The sequence below is a fragment of the Mytilus trossulus genome, chromosome 10 (genome assembly GCF_036588685.1).
Source record: "Mytilus trossulus isolate FHL-02 chromosome 10, PNRI_Mtr1.1.1.hap1, whole genome shotgun sequence".
NCBI classification, from domain to species: Eukaryota; Metazoa; Mollusca; class Bivalvia; order Mytilida; family Mytilidae; genus Mytilus; species Mytilus trossulus.
This window is the reverse complement of record NC_086382.1, coordinates 77,156,519-77,165,045: the sequence shown is the minus strand read 5'-3', so window position 1 is coordinate 77,165,045 and position 8,527 is coordinate 77,156,519. Positions and strand designations below refer to the sequence as shown.

General features: G+C 35.8%; 1 pseudogene; it reads left to right on the top strand.

Annotated features, from left to right (window-relative positions):
* The first annotated feature begins 2,977 nt into the window (after positions 1-2,977).
* On the top strand, positions 2,978-7,673 carry LOC134688198 (helicase POLQ-like; annotated as a pseudogene).
* The last annotated feature ends 854 nt before the right edge of the window (positions 7,674-8,527 follow it).

Here is an 8,527-nt window from a genome sequence, read left to right as displayed (position 1 = left end):
ATCTTTCTAAGGTTAATTACTACTTTTGAAATACTCAAAATAAAGTGTATTGATCATAAAATTCCATCTATACTATCCATGAACATTTCCAGAAACTCATCAATGCAATATATACTCATATATTCAAGTTACAAAATACTCATAACAATTTCATAACTTTTGCAAGGTGCAGGAATCTTTTATCTGTTCTAAAAATATCAATGATGTCATTTTTGTTGAGCCTGCAACTTTTGTTGTAGAACTTGTGTGATTAAGTGATTAAGCTGTGGTGGTGTAAGTTTACTTAAAAGCTTTATAATTTAGAAGGTTGAAGACCTGGATGCTCTCTACTCCTTTACCTCATTTTCATGGTTCAGTGAACAAGTTTAAATTTCAGTGGTCAAGTCCATATCTCAAATACTATAAGTAATAGATCTAGTATATTTGGTATATGGAAGGACTGTAAGATGTTCAATCCAAACTGGCAGTTGTCATCTGGCCTTGCCCTCTTTTGCATAGTTCAGTGGTTATAGTTAAGTTTTGGTGTTTTGGTGTGTTTTTCTTACATTGTATGCAATAGGTCTACTATATTTGGTGTATGGTATGATTATAAGGTATACTTGCAGTGTTCTCCCATGAAATTTTGGATAGCATCACATTTTTTTATTTTTTTTTAATGTCATTTGTTGCGTCGCGTTGATGCTCTATTTCCTTTATATGTTTTAGTTTATATTGTTCAATTCATAACTGAGAATACAATTAAACTATAACAACAAAAACAGCTGTTTCAGTTTTAATATGTTTTCTTTATTCATTTATAGATACAGAATTATTTTTTTCCTCTTGTGCAAAATACTACTTGCCTAGCTGGCAGGTGTGAGCTGATTTTGACCTCATTTTCATGGTTCGGTGGTCAAGTTCAGTTTTTGAGTTTTGATCTTTTTATCTAATACTATATGCAGGTCAACTATATTTGATGTATGGCAATATTTTGTGATGTAAATGTTAGTCTCACCATTTTTATTTGACCTTTTGTGTGTGTGGGGGGGGGGGGGAGGTTATGGCTCAAATTAGGGACAAAAAAGGGAAAACAAGGGGTTTTCTGGTTAAAGGACAATTTAAAAGCTGTGTAAGGAAGGTAAGACAATTCCATTTAAAGCATACTGCTATATAGATGTTTTATTATCTCCCTTACACTGCTTGAAAATTTTGTAATAAGAAATGATGATTGCCTTGAGATGATTAGCTGTTAATTTATATTTAGACATGTTTGGGTTACTATTAATTATATTAATTTTAACCATGACTGAATGTCATTTTATATTTTCATATTTTATGATGTATTTAAATGTGTAGTTATTGTTGCAAACTCTTTTTGAGGGGATTGATATTTAACCACATAGTGTATTGCTCAAAAGCTAAAAAAAGATGTAGGTTCCTTAGACAGAAACCCACAGCGTCAACTATTTAATCACAATCCAAATTCAGAGTTGTATTTAGCTTGAATGTTGAGTCCATACTTGCCCAAACCTCTGCGGTTGTATTAAGCTGTGCCCTGCAGAGCATCTAGTTCCCAAAATGGAGGCGTGAAATCAAATTAGTTAGTAGAATTAACTTTTGGTAAGACACTGGGATTGGAATTCATCTTCTTTTGAGGTAAATTGCAAGAATATGCCATTTCAGGGGGGAAATATAAACACTCGATCAAGTAAGTTGCTTTAGAGACAAGCATTGCACCAGCTAAACATAAGGGTAGAACTATTTAGTTTAGATTGATAGGAAAGGTAGGACTTATTTAGTTGGATATTGATGGTGCTCTGTTTATGAGCGAAACTTAATGAATTTGCTTCAGATGAATTTGGCTATTTATTTTAAGTATTTTTGACATATAGCTCTTCAACGATTTTCGGTTCTTATACATCTTCTGATTTCAAATGATTGGCTTTGATTGTTCCTGATGAAGGTTAATCCAAAAAAGTGCTTAGGACGCATTAATTATTAAACGTGTTATAAACTAGCGCTAGTCTTGTACATGCATGCATATATGAGAATAATGGATGCCATATTATTTTAAGCAGCCAACACAGATATACTGCTCCAGTTATGAATATTGGTGACAATATTGATGTACAGATTGATAATCTATGATGAGTTTATTTACAACCACATGATCGATGCCACTGCTGGTGGAGTTTAAATTTATTAATTAACTGTTTACAAAACTTCTGAATTCATGAATGATTGTTTTATTTTGGAAAATGGCACTAGATTTAAATTGTGTACAATGGTGTAAGACTGAAATTACTCGTCGGCATACACAGAAGAAGTCACTATTGTATGTGTATGTACCTTAATGTCAGCTGATGTGGAAAAGGGACCATGTCGAAGATTTGATATTACCAGGCGCAAAAGTAGTAGTGACTTGAAAGATGAAATAAATCGACAGAGTAAATATTTCAAAAGTGAACCAAATGTAAAATGTGATTATGAAATAAGTAACTGTCAATTTAATGATACTGTATCACCAAATGACAATTCTTCATGGTTTGCAAATTATTTTAATAATGAAAGAAAGAGTCATGAGTATGACAATGTTCAACATGTCAAAAACAACTCTAGATTAAAAAAAATCATCAGTTATAAATCCACAAGATCTTACTGATCCAGACGGTGATGCTAACTTGGCAAAAATAGCGTGTGATAGTAAAATAATTATTGACCAGAGTCATCGTCATATCAAAGTTGATAACAGTACCGTGGTATATCCTGAACCAAAGTCAGCCATCAGAAAGGTGATAAGAAATTCAGATACAGCTACGGAGCCTAAAGATTTAAATCAGGAACAAAAACGGAAAGATCATGAAGATGAAGCAGAAGATATTATCCTTGACAGCAGTGACTTCCGGTTGGCAGACATGGACATTAATTGGTGTGAAGGTCATGATGAAAAATCTGAAGTGAAACTAAAACCAGATATAAAAAGATATTAATAAATAGCATGTTAAAACAGAAAGCAGTTCCTCTTACACCTGTATGCACTCTAAGAGACAGAATCAAACAGAGACTCCATAATAATGCATGTGTAAAAACACCTCAGGGACCAGGATCAGTTATACAACAACAACCAGAGGAACAACTACAGAAAGTCCAGGAAGAAATGGAAAGACTGAAAACTACAGGAAGTACTACAGATATTTGTCCATTTTATGGTCTTCGATCTAAAGTTCAGCAACTTCTACAAGTACATAGAGGAATTACAAAACTTTGGCAAGATGAATGTTTGAACCTGCCAGGTGTGAGAGAAGGAATAAATCTAATCTATTCTTTACCTACTTGTGATGGAAAAACATTATTAGCTGAGATACTGATACTCAAACAGATACTGTGTCAACAAAAAGATGCTATTACTATATTCATTATACTTCCATTTGTTTCAATAGTACAGGAAAAGGTTAGAAGTATTTCCACATTTGCATTAGAATTAGATTTCTTGGTCGATGAATATGCAGGCAGTAAATGCAGATTTCCTCCAATGAAAAGACGGAACAAACGATCGTTTTATATAGCTACAATAGAGAAAGCTCACTCACTTATTAACAGCTTGATAGAGAACAACAGATTAGATTCTCTAGGATTAGTTGTTGTGGATGAACTCCACATGATTGTGGAAGATGGGAGTCGCGGTGCTACTTTAGAATCAACATTGTTGAAAATTATTCACACGCAGAGTAATACACAGATCATAGGAATGAGTGCTACTATGAACAAGATTGAAGATTTACAGAATTTTCTAAAGGCTGATGTCTATCATAATGATTTTAGACCTGGGAAATTGAGAGAGGACAACATTTATGAGGTAATATTTAAGACGGCAAAAGAATTGGTATCGCACAGCCGGGTTGTGACTTTTCCATTTTCTTCTGAACAAACCAAAACAGATCCAGACTATTTAATGTGATTAGTATTAGAGGCGACTGATAGAAGATGCTTACTCAGAGGGAACACGGTGTTTACTGGCCTGTACACTTTGGAATAGCCTATCATCATAGTGGACTGACGATGGACGAGAGACGACTGATAGAAGATGCTTACTCAGAGGGAATACTGTGTTTACTGGCCTGTACACTTTGGAATAGTGGACTGACGATGGACGAGAAACGACTGATAGAAGATGCTTACTTAGAGTGAACACTGTATTTACTGGCCTGTACAAGTACACTAGCGGCTGGTGTTAATCTACCTGCTAACAGAGTAATTTTACGAAGTCCCTATGTAGGGAATGCATTTCTGAGCAGGACTCAGTATGAACAGATGACAGGAAGAGCTGGTATTGGTTCTTCAGGGGAAAGCATCCTGATCACTTTATCTACAAACAGGGATAAGGTACAAGAATTTATTTATGGACCAATAAATAAACTCATCATATATACTAGTACCAGGACTTTATTTTTTATAAACGCCAGACGCGCGTTTCGTCCACAAAAGACTCATCAGTGACGCTCGAATACAAAAAGTTGAAAAAAGCCAAAATAAAGTACGAAGTTGGAGAACGTTTAGGGCCAAAATTCCTAAAAGTGTTGCCAAATCCAGCTAAGGTAAGCTATGCCTGAGGTAGAAAAGCCTTAGTATTTCAAAAATTCAAAATTTTGTAAACAGTTAATTTTTTATATATAACCATATCAATGACAATTCATGTCAGCACAAAATGTGCTGACTACTGGGCTGGTGATACCCTCGGGGAAATAAATATCCACCAGCAATGGCATCGACCCAGTGGTTGTAAATAAACTCATCATAGATACCAGCACTAAATTTTTCATATACGCCAGACGCGCGTTTCGTCTACAAAAGATTCATCAGTGACCAAATGAGATGTGTTACAGTAGTCTAATGTATGATGAAGGAAAGGGAATCCGTAGTCTCATGCGTTCTGTACTAGGTTTACAGGCTACTCAGACCACCACTGATGTGTTACAGTAGTCTAATGTATGATGAAGGAAAGGGAATCAGTAGTCTCATACGTTCTGTAATAGGTTTACAGGTTACTAAGACCACCACTGATGTGTTACTGTAGTCTAATGTATGATGAAGGAAAGGGAATCCGTAGTCTCATACGTTCTGTAATAGGTTTACAGGTTACTAAGACCACCACTGATGTGTTACTGTAGGCTAATGTATGATGAAGGAAAGGGAATCCGTAGTCTCATACGTTCTGTAATAGGCTTACAGGTTACTCAGACCACCACTGATGTGTTACAGTAGTCTAATGTATGATGAAGGAAAGGGAATCCGTAGTCTCATACGTTCTGTAATAGGCTTACAGGTTACTAAGACCACCACTGATGTGTTACTGTAGGCTAATGTATGATGAAGGAAAGGGAATCCGTAGTCTCATACGTTCTGTAATAGGCTTACAGGTTACTAAGACCACCACTGATGTGTTACAGTAGTCTAATGTATGATGAAGGAAAGGGAATCCGTAGTCTCATACGTTCTGTAATAGGCTTACAGGTTACTCAGACCACCACTGATGTGTTACAGTAGTCTAATGTATGATGAAGGAAAGGGAATCCGTAGTCTCATACGTTCTGTAATAGGCTTACAGGTTACTAAGACCACCACTGATGTGTTACAGTAGTCTAATGTATGATGAAGGAAAGGGAATCCGTAGTCTCATGCGTTCTGTAATGGGTTTACAGGTTACTAAGACCACCACTGATGTGTTACTGTAGGCTAATGTATGATGAAGGAAAGGGAATCCGTAGTCTCATACGTTCTGTAATAGGCGTACAGGTTACTCAGACCACCACTGATGTATTACTGTAGTCTAATGTATGATGAAGGAAAGGTTATCCATAGTCTCATACGTTATGTAATAGGCTTACAGATTACGCAGACCACCACTGATGTGTTACAGTAGTCTAATGTATGATGAAGGAAAGGCAATCCGTAGTCTCATACGTTCTGTAATAGGTTTACAGGTTACTAAGACCACCACTGATGTGTTACTGTAGGCTAATGTATGATGAAGGAAAAGGAATCCGTAGTCTCATACGTTCTGTAATAGGCTTACAGGTTACTCAGACCACCACTGATGTATTACTGTAGTCTAATGTATGATGAAAGAAAGGGAATTCGTAGTCTCATACGTTCTGTAATAGGCTTACAGGTTACTCAGACCACCACTGATGTGTTACAGTAGTCTAATGTATGATGAAGGAAAGGCAATCCGTAGTCTCATACGTTCTGTAATAGGCTTACAGGTTACTCAGACCACCACTGATGTGTTACAGTAGTCTAATGTATGATGAAGGAAAGGCAATCCGTAGTCTCATACGTTCTGTAATAGGCTTACAGGTTACTCAGACCACCACTGATGTATTACTGTAGTCTAATGTATGATGAAAGAAAGGGAATCCGTAGTCTTATACGTTCTGTAATAGGCTTACAGGTTACTCAGACCACCACTGATGTGTTACTGTAGGCTAATGTATGATGAAGGAAAAGGAATCCGTAGTCTCATACGTTCTGTAATAGGCTTACAGGTTACTAAGACCACCACTGATGTGTTACTGTAGGCTAATGTATGATGAAGGAAAGGGAATCCGTAGTCTCATACGTTATGTAATAGGTTTACAGGTTACTAAGACCACCATTGATGTGATCGAATTCATGAGAAAAACTTTGTTGTCCACTCAAGGAAATACATGTGATGTTACTATGGTAACCAAAGATTCACTGCATTAGTTAACTGAACTTGGTTTAGTTGTCCAGAAAGGGTCAATGTCTGAGGGAGATGAGAACTGTGATGATTTTCATTTAAAAGTTACACCTTTTAGGAAGAGCTACATTTAAAAGATATGAAGATATTGATAATGCCTCACAACTTTACAATGATTTGAAGAAGGGCGAGGAGTCCCTTGTTCTGGCTACATAAATACATCTTTTGTTTCTCCTTATGATATGGTAGATATGGTCAAACCATCATGGATCATTTATTTCCATCAGCTTTCAGCATTAGATATTATTGAATTGAAAGGAGCATCCTTGGTTGGTGTGACTGAGAGTTACATAGCCACGAGAGCTTCTGGACAATGCTCTAGACAGAATGTAAATGATTTGATATTAAATCGCTTCTACATCACCCTGATGTTGTAAGAGTTATGGAAACAGAAAAGTTTATGGGAAGTCGCCGACAAATTTCAGCAGCCAAGAGGACTTATACAGAATATGTTGTCTAGTGCATCAGGTTTTGCGTCCAGTGTTCATTTCTGTTGGGAATTTGAAGTGTTTTTGGGCATACCAAGATTTACTTGGAAATTTTGTGAAAAGACTGCCATATTGTGTCACAACAGAATTAATTCCCTTGATGGAAACTCCAGGTGTCAAATTGTGAAGAGCTAAACAGATTCATTCCAGTGGATATAAAACATTAACCCATGTGGCACATGCTGATCCAGTGGACATTGTTAAAAATATTAAACAGATTTCTAAAAAGGCAGATTGTTACTTCTGCAAAGGTTCGTTTAAATAAAAAAGTAGAAGCATTGAGAGAAGAAGTTGAAGAACTTATAAATGTACCTGAAGGAAGTGTTTCCGTGACAACTATAAGTTCCCAGGAATCGGATATTTTACCTCCAACCCCTGATGGTGCACACTTCTCACAGGAATCAGTTTTTTATCTGTCTCCATGACATAAAAGTGTTATAAGCTAAAACTTGTGCCTTTTCACATGTGTTTTAAATGTGTTCAGATGAACTATATTGTGCAATCATCAGCTGAGAAATATTGATATTATATTTAAAAATTCAGCATACACATATGTAAAATATTTCATGTTGGCGGCTTTACTTCAGATAAATTATGATGACTTCAACCAGAAAAAAAAGAATTTTTCAAATACAAAGGTTTTCTACGTCACTTTTAGGATTGTTGGTCCTTAATGTTCTTTAACTTCGTACTATATTTAGCCTTTTTAACTTTTTGGATTCGAGCGTCACTGATGAGTCTTTGGTAGACGAAATGCGCGTCTGATGTAAATAAAGAAAATAATCATGGTATCTATGATGAGTTAATATACATGTATTGATATTTGTCACTCATTTGTGACGAGAACCTATACAAGACTGATGCGCAGTTGCTTCAATATATATCTACACAAGATAACTCTTTGTGGAAAAACAGTTATTAACATAAGAACAGACACATCAATTTGGGAAGGGTCCGCTCCTATTCTCTTAGTACAATACAAACGATCATTAAATTCTATATCATGAGGTCTATTTTTTAGAACTGTCTCATTGACAATCATACCACATCTTATATTTATATCATCAGTTATGTGTGGATTACCGTAAATTAAATGAAAAGGCTGTAACAAATGTGTATCCGATACTGATGATTGAAAAAAACTTGTACATGTCGTCAATGTGTTTGTATTGTCTTTCATTTTTTGGTGGTGTGTTTTGTATATGCGACTTTTTGTATTTCTTTGGTTCTTATAACGTGATTCTGTACTTTAAAAGATCCCGTCAGTATGATATTGTTC